Source organism: Ranitomeya imitator, chromosome 8 (assembly GCF_032444005.1).
Source record: "Ranitomeya imitator isolate aRanImi1 chromosome 8, aRanImi1.pri, whole genome shotgun sequence".
Lineage (NCBI taxonomy): Eukaryota > Metazoa > Chordata > Amphibia > Anura > Dendrobatidae > Ranitomeya > Ranitomeya imitator.
Genome location: NC_091289.1, coordinates 176064399 through 176081702, shown reverse-complemented (window position 1 = coordinate 176081702; position 17304 = coordinate 176064399).

The window sequence follows — 17304 nt, the reverse complement described above, 5'->3', positions numbered from 1 at the left end:
TGCGTCCCCATCCTGTCATGTGCTGCTCCCATCCTGCGCCTCCATTCTGTCATTTGCTGCTCCCATCCTGCGCCTCCATCCTGTCATTTGCTGCTCCCATCCTGCGCCCGTTCTGTCATGTGCTGCTGCCATCCTGCGCCCGTTCTGTCATGTGCTGCTGCCATCCTGCGCCCGTTCTGTCATTTGCTGCTCCCATCCTGTATCCCCGTTCTGTCATGTGCTGCTCCATCCTGCGTCCCCATCCTGTCATGTGCTGCTCCATCCTGCATCCCCATCCTGTCATGTGCTGCTCCATCCTGCGTCCCCATCCTGTCATGTGCTGCTCCCATCCTGCGCCTCCATTCTGTCATTTGCTGCTCCCATCCTGCGCCTCCATCCTGTCATTTGCTGCTCCCATCCTGCGCCCGTTCTGTCATGTGCTGCTGCCATCCTGCGCCCGTTCTGTCATGTGCTGCTGCCATCCTGCGCCCGTTCTGTCATTTGCTGCTCCCATCCTGTATCCCCGTTCTGTCATGTGCTGCTGCCATCCTGCGCCCGTTCTGTCATGTGCTGCTGCCATCCTGCGCCCGTTCTGTCATGTGCTGCTGCCATCCTGCACCCGTTCTGTCATGTGCTGCTGCCATCCTGCGCCCGTTCTGTCATGTGCTGCTGCCATCCTGCGCCCGTTCTGTCATGTGCTGCTCCCATCCTGCGTCCCCGTTCTGTCATGTGCTGCTGCCATCCTGCGCCCGTTCTGTCATTTGCTGCTCCCATCCTGTGTCCCCGTTCTGTCATTTGCTGCTGCCATCCTGCGCCCGTTCTGTCATGTGCTGCTGCCATCCTGCGCCCGTTCTGTCATGTGCTGCTGCCATCCTGCGCCCGTTCTGTCATGTGCTGCTGCCATCCTGCGCCCGTTCTGTCATGTGCTGCTGCCATCCTGGGCCCGTTCTGTCATGTGCTGCTGCCATCCTGCGCCCGTTCTGTCATGTGCTGCTGCCATCCTGCGCCCGTTCTGTCATGTGCTGCTGCCATCCTGCGCCCGTTCTGTCATGTGCTGCTGCCATCCTGCGCCCATTCTGTCATGTGCTGCTGCCATCCTGCGCCCGTTCTGTCATGTGCTGCTGCCATCCTGCGCCCGTTCTGTCATGTGCTGCTGCCATCCTGCGCCCGTTCTGTCATGTGTTGCGGCCATCCTGCGCCCGTTATGTCATGTGCTGCTGCCATCCTTCGCCCGTTCTGTCATGTGCTGCTGCCATCCTGCGCCCGTTCTGACATGTGCTGCTGCCATCCTGCGCCCGTTCTGTCATGTGCTGCTGCCATCCTTCGCCCGTTCTGTCATGTGCTGCTGCCATCCTGCGCCCGTTCTGTCATGTGCTGCTGCCATCCTGCGCCCGTTCTGTCATGTGCTGCGGCCATCCTGCGCCCGTTCTGTCATGTGCTGCTGCCATCCTGCGCCCGTTCTGTCATGTGTTGCGGCCATCCTGCGCCCGTTCTGTCATGTGCTGCTGCCATCCTGCGCCCGTTCTGTCAAGTGCTGCGGCCATCCTGCGCCCGTTCTGTCATGTGCTGCTGCCATCCTGCGCCCGTTCTGTCATGTGCTGCTGCCATCCTGCGCCCGTTCTGTCATGTGCTGCTGCCATCCTGCGCCCGTTCTGTCATGTGCTGCTGCCATCCTGCGCCCGTTCTGTCATGTGCTGCTGCCATCCTGCGCCCGTTCTGTCATGTGCTGCTGCCATCCTGCGCCCGTTCTGTCATGTGCTGCGGCCATCCTGCGCCCGTTCTGTCATGTGCTGCTGCCATCCTGCGCCACCATTGTATTATATGCCCCCCGCTCCAGTGTGTATGCCCCCGAATGCTGCTGCTATATAAAAAAAAAAAAAATACCATACTCACCTATCGTCCGGCTCCACTGCAGGTATGTCTTCAAGAAAATGGCGCCGGAAAGCGGGGACTGCGCAGGCGCCGATTCCGGCAGCAGGAATCGGCGCCTGCGCAGTCCGCGCTTTCCGGCACCATTTTCTTGAAGACACACCTGCAGTGGAGCCGGAGTGTGTCTTCAAGAAAATGGCGCCGGAAAGCGCGGACTGCGCAGGCGCCGATTCCGGCAGCAGGAATCGGCGCCTGCGCAGTCCGCGCCCTCCGGAGCCGGGAGCAGAGGAGCCGGGAGACGGAGCCGCAAGCAGCGCTGGAACCGGGAAAGGTGAGTATACTTACCCTCCCTCCTGGCGGTCCCTGACTCTCCGGTGGAGATCGCGGTATGCGTTCAGTGCTTACGCATACCGTGATCTCCCGGGAGCGTCGCTCTGTGAGGCCCAGACTGCGCCGGCGCTTGCGCAGTCTATAGAGGCTTCGGACAGAGTGACGCTCCCAGCGTTATATTATAGATATACATACTAGATGGTGGCCCGATTCTAACGCATCGGGTATTCTACAATATGTATGTATGTATATAGCAGCCACATAGTATATAGCACAGGCCACGACATATTGTAGAATACCCGATGTGTTAATTCAGGCGACACAGTATACAACACAGCCCACGCAGTATATAACATTGCCCACATAGTATATAACACCAGCCACGTAGTATATAGCAGCCATGTAGTATATAACACTGCCCATGTAGTATATAACACTGCCCGCGTAGTATATAACACTGCCCATGTAGTATATAACACTGCCCATGTAGTATATAACACCGCCCGCGTAGTATATAACACCGCCCGCGTAGTATATAACACCGCCCGCGTAGTATATAACACCGCCCGCGTAGTATATAACACCGCCCGCGTAGTATATAACACCGCCCGCGTAGTATATAACACCGCCCGCGTAGTATATAACACCGCCCGCGTAGTATATAACACCGCCCGCGTAGTATATAACACCGCCCGCGTAGTATATAACACCGCCCGCGTAGTATATAACACCGCCCGCGTAGTATATAACACCGCCCGCGTAGTATATAACACCGCCCGCGTAGTATATAACACCGCCCGCGTAGTATATAACACCGCCCGCGTAGTATATAACACCGCCCGCGTAGTATATAGCAGCCATGTAGTATATAACACTGCCCACGTAGTATATAACACTGCCCACGTAGTATATATCAGCCATGTAGTATATAACACTGCCCATGTAGTATATAACACTGCCCACGTAGTATATAGCAGCCATGTAGTATATAACTCTGCCCACGTAGTATATAACACTGCCCACGTAGTATATAGCAGCCATGTAGTATATAACACTGCCCACGTAGTATATAACACTGCCCACGTAGTATATAGCAGCCATGTAGTATATAACACTGCCCACGTAGTATATAACACTGCCCACATAGTATATAGCAGCCATGTAGTATATAACACTGCCCACGTAGTATATAACACTGCCCACGTAGTATATAGCAGCCATGTAGTATATAACACTGCCCACGTAGTATATAACACTGCCCACGTAGTATATAACACTGCCCACGTAGTATATAACACTGCCCATGTAGTATATAACACTGCCCATGTAGTATATAGCAGCCATGTAGTATATAACACTGCCCGCGTAGTATATAACACTGCCCACGTAGTATATAGCAGCCATGTAGTATATAACACCGCCCGCGTAGTATATAGCAGCCATGTAGTATATAACACTGCCCATGTAGTATATAGCAGCCATGTAGTATATAACACTGCCCACGTAGTATATAACACTGCCCACGTAGTATATAGCAGCCATGTAGTATATAACACTGCCCACGTAGTATATAACACTGCCCACGTAGTATATAGCAGCCATGTAGTATATAACACTGCCCATGTAGTATATAGCAGCCATGTAGTATATAACACTGCCCACGTAGTATATAACACTGCCCACGTAGTATATAGCAGCCATGTAGTATATAACACTGCCCACGTAGTATATAACACTGCCCACGTAGTATATAGCAGCCATGTAGTATATAACACTGCCCACGTAGTATATAGCAGCCATGTAGTATATAACACTGCCCACGTAGTATATAACACTGCCCACGTAGTATATAACACTGCCCACGTAGTATATAACACTGCCCACGTAGTATATAACACTGCCCACGTAGTATATAACACTGCCCACGTAGTATATAGCAGCCATGTAGTATATAACACTGTCCGCGTAGTATATAACACTGCCCATGTAGTATATAACACTGCCCATGTAGTAAATAACACTGCCCATGTAGTATATAACACTGCCCACGTAGTATATAACACTGCCCATGTAGTATATAACACTGCCCATGTAGTATATAACACTGCCCATGTAGTATATAACACTGCCCATGTAGTATATAACACTGCCCATGTAGTATATAACACTGCCCATGTAGTATATAACACTGCCCACGTAGTATATAACACTGCCCATGTATTATATAACACTGCCCACGTAGTATATAACACTGCCCACGTAGTATATAACACTGCCTACGTAGTATATAACACTGCCTACGTAGTATATAACACTGCCCACGTAGTATATAACACTGCCCACGTAGTATATAACACTGCCCACGTAGTATATAACACTGCCCACGTAGTATATAACACTGCCCACGTAGTATATAACACTGCCCACGTAGTATATAACACTGCCCACGTAGTATATAACACTGCCCACGTAGTATATAACACTGCCCACGTAGTATATAACACTGCCCACGTAGTATATAACACTGCCCACGTAGTATATAACACTGCCCACGTAGTATATAACACTGCCCACGTAGTATATAGCAGCCATGTAGTATATCACACTGCCCACGTAGTATACAACACTGCCCACGTAGTATATAGCAGCCATGTAGTATATACCGCAGCCCACATAGTATTTAGCAGTGTGGGCACCATATCCCTGTTAAAAAAAAAAATAATTAAAATTAAAAATAGTTCTATACTCACCCTCCGTCGTCCAGCGAAGCTCTGTCGATGCGCGCGCGGCTGCCGCCAGCTTCCGTTCCCAGGATGCATTGCGAAATTACCCAGATGACGTAGTGGTTACGTGGTCTGGAAACACGCACGGCATGTTGGTGTCCGCAAGTGTCTGTGGACACATAGTGGACGTGGGATTTCTTGAAATCCCATCCACTGTGCAGTAACAGCTGACTGCTGTGGGTTAGACGCTGCATAAGTACACAGCATCAAACCCACAACAGTTCCTGATGGTGGGCACATACCCTAATAGACTGTCTCAGACTCACTGACATTTATTGTACAGGAGGAGGAGGTGAGCTGTGACATCACCTATTGTGAATGGTGGATCCTGTGTTATCTACTGTATGTAGAGGTGTTATCAGTCATTGCACAGGAGGAGGAGGTGAGCTGTGACATCACCTATTGTGTATGGTGGATCCTGTGTTATCTACTGTATATAGAGGTGTTATCAGTCATTGTACAGGAGGAGGAGGTGAGCTGTGACATCAACTATTGTGAATGGTGGATCCTGTGTTATCTACTGTATATAGAGGTGTTATCAGTCATTGTACAGGAGGAGGAGGAGAGCTGTGACATCACCTATTGTGAATGGTGGATCCTGTTTTCTCTACTGTATATAGAGAAGTTATCAGTCATTGTACAGGAGGAGGAGGAGGTGAACTGTGACATCACCTATTGTGAATGGTGGATCCTGTGTTATCTACTGTATGTAGAGGTGTTATCAGTCATTGTACAGGTGGAGGAGGTGAGCTGTGACATTACCTATTGTGAATGGTGGATGCTGTGTTATCTACTGTATGTAGAGGTGTTATCAGTCATTGCACAAGAGGAGGAGGTGAGCTGTGACATCACCTATTGTGAATGGTGGATCCTGTGTTATCTACTGTATATAGAGGTTTTATCAATCATTGTACAGGAGGAGGAGGAGGTGAGCTGTGACCTTACCTAAGCTCGATATCTCAGCACTGGCACTTCAGATTACGAGTATTATTGTACTAGTACCTATGCTACCATACAATTAGATTCATCAGTAAAATCGTCCTGCCAGGTTCCCTTTAAGTATTTACCACGCACACAGCCATGCGTCCGGTGTACATGTTACTTTGTGCATCTCTTTGCTGTTGCTGAAAAGGCCATCCGTTTGCTTGAGATGAAGGCCCAGCTTCAGAGTACGTGAAACATTGTTCTTTTCTCTGCATCCAGACGCTATAGGATAAATCACAGTCACAGAGCGGAGGAGAAGCCAATCCGCAGAAGGTCTCAGCCACAGATATTGGTTAACACCTGACATTTCAGAAGCTACACTGTAGTTGATCTTTAAGTCCTGTCATTTAAGATGTCCTTTATAAGAACTTTTAGCCGCCGGTAGCCGCGCTAAGGTCAGGCTGCCAAGATTTACAAATTAAATATCGACGAAGCCCACTTGAGATGCAGAAGTATTTGTAGATCTTAGATTCTGTCACTGGAGAATAAATATACTTTGGTCTTCACGCGTTCCTTTTGTTTTGGAAGAGAATGGGAGACCTGATTAGGAAAAAAACAAGGTCACTGAGGGGAAAAAAGAAAGAAAGCTCATACTCAAGGTTTTATGTGCTGACTGTACAGAATATATATCCGAAAATCAAGTCTGGATGTTGTATATAATTCACGGCAAAATCAAGGGCACAAGAGAGGCTGGAAAACTATAGACATCTCCTAAAAAATGTCCATGGGGGTTGTCACTGGAAATACGCTAATTGATTCAATGCAAATTAAAGTTTTGCAGAATTTTTGGGGAAATTCTAATTTCAAGAATTAGCGATTCATGGAATTGGGTTAGGAAGAGGTTAATGGAAGATAATAATGAAATAATGGTCTATATGTACATAATGGAACACACTATATAACGCTAACGTATATACTGTTAGAAGACGTGTTAAGAGAAGAGCGTGAGCGGGAAAAGTGAAAATACATGTATTAATGTCAAATGTTTTATTGAAATTTTATACTTAATAAAAAACGATTTCTTAAAAAAAAAAAGAATTAGCGATTCAGTTTGTACAATAGCCGTGGCCATTTTATACATTGGAGAAGGCACTCATGACCTCGGACACGGCCGTGGTGGGCTTCCCCATAATGCCTTGCAGCTATCACAGGAGAGCCAATCAGGAGACACTATCAAAGCCTGTATAAAAGCAGAGGCAGGGAATGCAGTAACCGTTTTAGGGCAAAACTGGACATTACAGCTTAGCCTTAGAGAAAGCCATAAAAAACTGTACAGACTGTGTGTGACTGCTCTACCGCAGCCTGAAGTTTGGCGCCCACTCATCATGACGCCTGCTATAAACAGACAGTAGGCTCAGTATCCGGAGGATTTCATTTCCATTACGTCCCTCCTTGTTGGCGTTTACATAACACTCCTGAATTATGATTATGAAATTGTCATTTGAGCAACTATTTTCCATCATCACTCCAGCATTTAAGAGGTTTGTTTTTTTTTTTCCTTTCATTTCCAAACAATAAATGTGCTATCCCTTAAGGATTTTTATTTTTTTTTTCGTTGCGTACGGACTGTAAGATATTTAAAGTTTCACCTACAGAATAGGTGATAATGGCAGAGATGAAAAACGCATTGGTCTATTGCTGGAGCATTTATGGAAGGGATGCAGCCATCAAAGAGACACTTAGAGGAGAGAGATTGTCCCTGGACACTGATGAAAGCGATATCATTGCTTCGTTTATTCCAGTCATTGAAAAAATGTTATGCATCTGGAGGAAAATGGAAAAAAGTCACTTCTGTCCTTCAGAAGGACACACATCACGTACCTAAGCGTGTGCGCGAGAGCTCGATAACTGGAGATTACGGTCATTCTACGATTCTGCATTGGACTTGGGACCACATTGGCGCCGGAGGAAATGATTCGGACAACCCTCCCTCCAGCTTTACAGAACATGTGCGTGACCATTGATATCCATGGGTTTACCTGTCATTTACTGGCCAAAAATGCTGATTTTATAACTTAAGCTACTTAGTTGGGTCAGGCGATTGCCTAATATTTTGCTCTTAATAGCAATAAGCCAAAATGTTAAGATTGCGGTAAAATCCCCCCCGATATATAAATGATTCAATTTTGAGTTGAAAATCATTTTACCTTTTGGCTTAAATTGAAACATTTTGCCCCATTTATGATCCATGGACTCTGTGTTGCACTATGTATCGCCAGATGCAGAATGAGTATGAGTTGACCGTGAATCCGTCGGTCAGCCCGCTATGATGGACTTTTATCCATCTTAGGCCGGGGGCAGACTTGCGAGGTCAACGCGAGAAACTCGCATCAAGTCCCGGGACTGCCACCGGCACTCGGGACCGGAGTGTGCGGCTGCATGTATTTCTATGCAGCTGAACGCTCGGTTTCCGAGTTCCGGCGGCAGTGTCGGGACTTGATGCGAGTTTCTCGCATTGAACCCGCAATTGTGACCGCAGCCTTATTCTGATTTATGACCACAGACCACATTAAAATTGAATGTCCAGGGAAACAAAGATCCATTTCAGAATCAAAACTATGCAACGTTTTTAATGAAATCCAATTGAAAAAATGTCTCCGTAGGTGGACAACCCTATAATACCACTTTTTTTTTGAAACACTAAATTTTTCCTAGCATATCCATGCATCATTTCTTCGTTGCTTAGCAGATTGATGTACTAAATAGATCTGCTTTCTTCTACAAGGTGTAAGCTGTCAACCAAAATAAGGGCACCCAAATCCTTCCTTTGCAGTGCAGCTTGAGGCCAAGAGACATCTATCGTAATACAGGTGCATCTCACAAAACCATCTACACCAGCAGATGACATGACTCCCATCACAGATTGTGGATACTTCATACTAGACCTTGGAAATCAAGGTCCCAGAGTCTGGAGGAAGAGTGGAGGCCACAATCCAAGCTGCTGGAGGTCTAGTGTGAAGTCTCCACGATCAGTGATGGTTTGGGGAGCCATGTCATCTGCTGGTGTAGGACCACTGTGTTTTATCAAGACCAAAGTCAGCGCAGCCGTCTACCAGGAAATGTTAAGGTACCTTCACACTGAACGATATCGCTAGCGATCCGTGACGTTGCAGCGTCCTGGATAGCGATATCGTTGAGTTTGACAGGCAGCAGCGATCAGGATCCTGCTGTGACATCGTTGGTCAGTGCAGAAAGTCCGGAAATTTATTTAGTCGCTGGACCTCCTGAAGACATCGCTGAATCGGCATGTGTGATGCCGATTCAGAGATGTCTTCACTGGTAACCAGGGTAAACATCGGGTTACTAAGCGCAGGGCCGCGCTTAGTAACCCGATGTTTACCCTGGTTACCAGCGTAAACGTAAAAAAAACAAACACTACATACTTACCTTCCGCTGTCTGTCCCCTGGCGCTGTGCTTCTCTGCACTGTGAGCGCCGGCCAGCCGGAAACACAGCGATGACGTCACTGCTGGGCTTTCCGGCTGGCGCTCACAGTCAGTGCAGAGAAGCACAGCGCCGGGGACAGACACCGGAATGTAAGTATGTAGTGTTTTTTGTTTTTTACGTTTACGCTGGTAACCAGGGTAAACATCGGGTTAATAAGCGCGGCCCTGCGCTTAGTAACTCGATGTTTACACTGGTTACCAGGGGACCGGCATCGTTGGTCGCTGGAGAGCTGTCTGTGTGACAGCTCTCCAGCGACCAAACAGCGACGCTGCAGGGATCGTTGTCTGGATCGCTGCAGCGTCGCTTAATGTGACAGTACCTTTAGAGCGCTTCATGCTTCCCTTTGCCGACAAGCTTTTTGGAGAGGGAAATGTCATTCTCCAGCAGGACTTGGCCCCTGTCCACACTGCCAAAAGTACCAATACCTGGTTTACAAACAACAGTATCACTGTGCTTGATTGGCAGCAAACTCGCCTGACCTTAACCCCATAAAGAATCTATGGGGTATTGTCAAGAGGAAGATGAGACACCAGACCTAACAATGCAGATGAGCTGAAGGCTGGTATCAAAGCAACCTGGGCTTCCATAACCCCTCAGCAGTGCCACAGGCTGATCGCCTCCATGCCACGCTGAATCGATGCAGTAATTGATGCAAAAGGAGCCAAGACCAAGTATTGAGTGCATTTACTAAACATATACTTCAGTACGCCAACATTTCGGTTTTTAAAATCATTTTTCAAGCTGGTGTTATAAAGTATTCTAATTTACTGATATAATGACTTTTGGGTTTTCATTGGCTGTAAGCCATAATCATTAACATTAACAGAAATAAACACTTGAAATAGATCACTCTGTTTGTAATGATTCTATAGAATATATGAGATTCACTTTTTGTATTGAAGAACTGAAATAAATAAACTTTTTGATGATATTCTAATTTGGTGAGAAGCTCCTGTAAATACATCTGGGAATCTTGATGACATTTCAATGGCATCGGATATTGGAATAGGGCACAATATTTGCTTAGACCACTGAAAATTTGATCGTAATTTATGTCTTTTGATTTCAGCAATCATTGCGATTCTTCTAGCTTCGGACCGTCATGACATCTTGTGGTCACATTTTTTACCTTTTTAAATCAACATTATACAGTGGGGCAAAAAAGTATTTAGTCAGTCAGCAATAGTGCAAGTTCCACCACTTAAAAATATGAGAGGCGTCTGTAATTTACATCATAGGTAGACCTCAACTATGGGAGACAAACTGAGAAAAAAAAATCCAGAAAATCACAGTGTCTGTTTTTTTAACATTTTTTTTGCATATTATGGTGGAAAATAAGTATTTGGTCAGAAACAAAATTTCATCTCAATACTTTGTAATATATCCTTTGTTGGCAATGACAGAGGTCAAACGTTTTCTGTAAGTCTTCACAAGGTTGCCACACACTGTTGGTATGTTGGCCCATTCCTCCATGCAGATCTCCTCTAGAGCAGTGATGTTTTTGGCTTTTCGCTTGGCAACACGGACTTTCAACTCCCTCCAAAGGTTTTCTATAGGGTTGAGATCTGGAGACTGGCTAGGCCACTCCAGGACCTTGAAATGCTTCTTACGAAGCCACTCCTTCGTTGCCCTGGTGGTGTGCTTTGGATCATTGTCATGTTGAAAGACCCAGCCACGTTTCATCTTCAATGCCCTTGCTGATGGAAGGAGGTTTGCACTCAAAATCTCACGATACATGGCCCCATTCATTCTTTCACGTACCCGGATCAGTCGTCCTGGCCCCTTTGCAGAGAAACAGCCCAAAAGCATGATGTTTCCACCACCATGCTTTACAGTAGGTATGGTGTTTGATGGATGCAACTCAGTATTCTTTTTCCTCCAAACACGACAAGTTGTGTTTCTACCAAACAGTTCCAGTTTTGTTTCATCAGACCATAGGACATTCTCCCAAAACTCCTCTGGATCATCCAAATGCTCTCTAGCAAACTTCAGACGGGCCCGGACATGTACTGGCTTAAGCAGTGGGACACGTCTGGCACTGCAGGATCTGAGTCCATGGTGGCGTAGTGTGTTACTTATGGTAGGCCTTGTTACATTGGTCCCAGCTCTCTGCAGTTCATTCACTAGGTCCCCCCGCGTGGTTCTGGGATTTTTGCTCACCGTTCTTGTGATCATTCTGACCCCACGGGGTGGGATTTTGCGTGGAGCCCCAGATCGAGGGAGATTATCAGTGGTCTTGTATGTCTTCCATTTTCTAATTATTGCTCCCACTGTTGATTTCTTCACTCCAAGCTGGTTGGCTATTGCAGATTCAGTCTTCCCAGCCTGGTGCAGGGCTACAATTTTGTTTCTGGTGTCCTTTGACAGCTCTTTGGTCTTCACCATAGTGGAGTTTGGAGTCAGACTGTTTGAGGGTGTGCACAGGTGTCTTTTTATACTGATAACAAGTTTAAACAGGTGCCATTACTACAGGTAATGAGTGGAGGAAAGAGGAGACTCTTAAAGAAGAAGTTACAGGTCTGTGAGAGCCAGAAATCTTGATTGTTTGTTTCTGACCAAATACTTATTTTCCACCATAATATGCAAAAATAATTATAAAAAAACAGACAATGTGATTTTCTGGATTTTTTTTTCTCAGTTTGTCTCCCATAGTTGAGGTCTACCTATGATGTAAATTACAGACGCCTCTCATCTTTTTAAGTGGTGGAACTTGCACTATTGCTGACTGACTAAATACTTTTTTGCCCCACTGTATCTATCAAGGCGGCGATGCAGTCGGTTTCATGAAATTGCTAGATGAAATACACGACAAGAATTAGGTGTATATTTTATTTTCCGTTATCTAAAGACCCCGAACAATAATGCCGGCTGTTGAATTTGCCTTTCATAGCACTTAAATGTGTCCGATTCTGCAGAATTCCCTCTTTTGTAAAAACTAATGACTCTCGACTAGAGTAATGTTTTCCTGTGACTCCAAAACCATTTTGCTTAATGAGGTACTAAGTCTTTATAATTAGACCCAGAAGGGAGCAAAGACCTGCCCAAACGAACAATCATTATTTAGGTAATTTATAGTAATGCGGAGAAAAGAAGGGGGAAATTAAAAAAAAAAAGAAATTCTAAATTCTTCCTAAGAAAGCGACTATTTCCTTCTAGCCACACTCCCTAGCATCATCCACTTACCCTATTAAGACAGCGTTTTGTTGCTAAGGACATTAATTAAAATATAAATTAATTTATGCGGGACCGCCTAATTAAGTTGATATGTGATGATCGTGTCAGGATGGCCTGTGCGCCGGTTAATTTTTATCTATATATTTATTTATTTTACCAGCGCTAGTTACATTTCGTCCGCGAGTTCATTTCGATGGAAGATTTCCCTCCTTTGTGGTTATAACTATTTAATTAACATGTCAAATGCACTTTTTACTTTTTTTCTTTTTTTTTTTTTTTGCTACTTCTTCTTTGCGTTTTCAGCACCAACCTGACTCTTGATGTTGAGGATTACTTAAGTTTGAAGTTTACAGAACAATTAAACACTCTCGCGGGAGACCCAATACGCCGAGACTGTCAGGGAACGTAAATTAGTAATTCTTTTTTTTTTTTTTCCCCCTACGGCCTAAGAGCTAACAGTAAAATTCTTGAGATCATCAACTATTTGTGTTTCTTCGGGACTCGTGTCATATGTTACATCCTATCGTAATTACGCTACAATATTCCTCATCAGAGAAATAGCTGGGAACGATGCAAATTCAATTAGATCATTTTAATTACGGTAGTTCTCAGGTCACAGATTGATCTTCACACTAAACATGACTTGCCCCGATCGTGCCGGAGAGGCTGCTGTTGCAATTTACTATATTTAATGCACTTCCTACTATATTTGTATGAGTATTTGGCAAAAATGTTTGTGTATATTGGCCCAGAATATTAACTCGAAAGCCAAATCCAGACGTCCGTGAAACGCAGTCCGAGTACGGGAAATGATGCATGGACTGGCAGCGTATTTTCCAACCCAACCGCAACTGCCTAATATGTGACCATCAGGCTGTCAACTTAGAGATAGGAGACCCCCGGCCTGTCCATGCATCATTTTCCGGATTCGGACCTTGTTTAAGATGTCGTAAGTAACTAATGAGTACGACGGTTCGTGTGGGAGCACTTGAGTTACTCGATAGAACCGGCACCAAATTTTGCCCAAACTCTTACCTTTTAGCATCGCAAAGGGGAAATCTGCAGTTAAAAGCTACATCGATGGTCATTTTATGCTCCAAAAGAGTATTTGTAAACTCTCATTGTGTTGTACTGTGAATATTTAGGTTCCCTCAACGGGGTTGTCCGGCCTTATGGCTCAAGTCTGCCATCATTCTATGTGAGGGTTCTCTGGCACCGGGAGTGGACTATCATGGGTGTGAAGTTTGCATACTCCCGGCCACATTCTGACTAGACGTATCTGGCCTCACTCACTCAATTCGCGTTTAGCGAGACTGAACACGTCTAGTCGTCATGTAACCGCATATATACAAAACGCATACTTGTGGTCATGTGCCCGCTAGTGCCCATCCCGGAGAGGATTCACAAGGATTCGCTGAGAAGATCTACAAAGTGACTGCAGACTTGTTTTCCAAGGTCTGTCAACCCCTTCAAGGCCCACATACATATTAGACTAACAACGGACAAAACCGAAAATATGAGCTGCTTCAGATGAGTCTTTTGTGTATGGAGCCCCCCAGCAGATGATGATGGGGGAGCTATGGATCAATCATGCCTGATGTCATACCGGTACTTTTTTCTCCCTGAGATAAGCTGCAGCCAGAGATGTCTGACTACTGCTCTCTGATAGAGAATGCGCGTGTTCAGCCGAGCGAGCACTCCTATGTATGGGAGATTGGGGCTAGATACAGTAGCTGCCGACTGAATGAACAGCCGAACCATCTGACATACTCAAACTCTAAAGTGTATATAGGGGCTTTATCCTTAGGATATAAACAAACGTGCTGAAGACTTTGTGCATGCTGCAGAAACGACCCCATTCCGGAACAAAGAGTTCTCCATGTTCTATTCAGATGAATGGAAAAGTCGCAGAAACTTCTCCAACAAATCTGTCTATGATTTACACACTATACAGTAAAACTCAAAATTAATCTTGTATACGTCCCTAAATATATTGAAGGTCCTGTTATACGTTAGTAAAAGTTCACCTAAAACATTGATTTTGGGCAGATTACTCCAATCTCGAACCGAACGTGCATGTGTCTGGAGGAGCCAAGAGAGAGAACTTAGCCAAACGTGGTCCACTGTCAGCTATCAAAAGTATATAGGTAGCTTTAGGGCAGGTCATTAAGTTTTTGGGCCACCTGGCAAGATAAGCAGTGGTCTGTCATGGTGAAAAGACAATGCTAATATCTATGGTGGTTTAGGATAATTGAGAAGTAATGGTGAAAATGCCAGTGGTCTACCACAGTATAGATGTTTTACCCTAAAAATGGTGTAATATGTAAAAAGGTTAAAGTACCAACTATTCACCTATTGCTACAACGGTGGGGACTTGGGTCTTCTTATTTTGCTATGGCATCAAGAATGCAACCAGGAGGAGTTGAATGGAGCATCTGGATGCATGTGAGGAGAGAAGGATTCGACCTGTTGACTCTCACCCACCAATCTATTTGCTCTATGAATGGTTAATCCGCTGCCAGAGGAGTCCAGCAGTGGCTGTCTCGTACAGAGAGCCAAACCAAGTGTTCTTTAGTAATAGGAGAGTCAGGAAAGAGGCTCCTGCATGACCGGCCAGTCTATTTAACTCTTCTTGACCACAGTCCCAGGGCTAGGGGAGAATTTGGGCTAAAATTTAATTGGTGAGTGTCTCAGAAAGTGCTGTGTCTAATTGTCAACTATTTGTCACGGAGATACCGCGACAGAGAGGGGCCAGAAGATCGCGGCCTTTGGTTTCACGTACTCCTGCACTGGTTAGAAGTACTTCACAATCTTAAGAAGGGCGGGTTTTATTCTTGCTGGCAGTGCAAGGGTTAATCTGTTCAGTTGAAGCTCCTAGAGCTATCCTATCTGGATTGTTTCAGCTGTTTAATTTTAGCCACTCCTCTCTGCTATATATGCTCCTCTGCCACTTAGGAATTGCTAGTGTTAGTTCTTACTGCCTGGTTTGGAGTTGGAGGTGTAGTTTGTGGTTGGAGTAGTTGGCTTTTGGAGATTTATTCAGGAGATTGTTGCTTGGACTTTTGTTTGTGTGCACGATGGTTCAGCAGATCCGTCAGCCAGCAGGTAACGCTCCCATGCTCTGGAAAATGCTCCTGTCTGTAATGAATGGAAATGGAGGCACAGAAGTTGAAGTTCACATTCGTTTTTATTTAGGTTTAACGTGGAACCTCAGGACCATGGTCCGCGGGGCTCCGAAGGGGGCATGACTACGTGAGCCCCAGACACCCGTGTCAAGTCCCCTCGAACAGGGTCAGAATGGAATGCCTGGGGGACACGGGTGCTACCTCCAGTTGGACCCCAAACTCGGAGCAGCTGTCCCATCGGGACAAACGGACAAGCCGGGTTAGCGGGAGACGTGGAGCTAACCAGGTGATACCGGGTGGACGGGTAGAAGCTGGTTCTAGCAGTACTGGCGTTGTCCGGAGATGAGGATGGCAGATTGGTGGGACGAGACGGATCTGGCGTAGACAGAGCGAATGTCGTCCAAGATAGCTGGGTAACCGGTAGCTGATGATCTGTGGAGACAGAGAGTATAAGCAGAGCACTGGCAGAGAACTTCAGAAGCACATCCTGACAGGAACCGCAAGAAGCAACAGTGGATACTTGTTGCTTCGGCACCCTCCCTATGGTGGAGGAGCTAGAAATAGCAATGAACAACATGCCATTGGCCAGAAGCATCTTTTGAAAAATGTGTGCTGCCTCTTTAAGAGACCAGGAGTGAGCACGCTCATGACCTAAGCGCTCTGCCTGAGAACCTGCAGGCAGCGTGCCAAGAAGCAGGAGAGGAAGGGGAGGCAGAGGTCGCATCCTGACAGCGTGGAGCCGACACGGAGTGGGAGTCCCGACGGGGACCCCGCAAAGGTACAGAAACCGAGCCGGGTGTAACACTGTCTTCTCTGAGAAAGCCTCTGCCAGACTTCTCTAGTGGCGGCTTACTTAAGTCATATTGCACGACTCGTTAAAGGGTTGATTGTGACTTGTAGGATCGCTACTTCCAACAGGTGGCGCTATAGAGTTTAAGTCCTCTTTCTCTCAGAAGAGGCAATTTGCATATTATATTTCCCAGAGGAGCATTGCACGGCGAATAAGCCTCCTTACCTTGACAAGCCATAGCTGGTATGTCACTCTCCATAAGGAGAAACGATACCCCTTGGACCCCAGTCCAGAGCCTCTCACCTAGCCAAATTAGTTCTCATGCTTCGCACTGACGAGGGCCAACAGCCCGAAACACCGTGTCTGCGAATTGAGATACTGATTTGGCTTTTATCCTAAGTCATATTGCACGACTCATTAAAGGGTTGATTGTGACTTGTAGGATCGCTACTTCCAACAGGTGGCGCTATAGAGTTTAAGTCTCTCAGAAGAGGCAATTTGCATATTAAAAAAAGAACAAAAGAATTGGCAGGCTTTGTCCGAGGTTAGTGTAATGTGCATGAGGCCTTTAACTTGGTGAATAAGTTAAACTAACTTTATACATTGTACGTTGTACATAGACTGCACACAGTACAACCTGGGAAAGCTAATTGAAGCTTATCCTTGGGGTATGTGCACTTGATGTCGGTATAACCTGCTGAGATTTTCCTAGGCAAAGCCACTTCCGGAGAGAACTCATGCTCTTTTTCCCCTAAGTGGCCTCACTGATGATTTTGACGTTATTTTTGCGACAGCTCTGCGATCGACTTCTTTTGTTCTCTTAT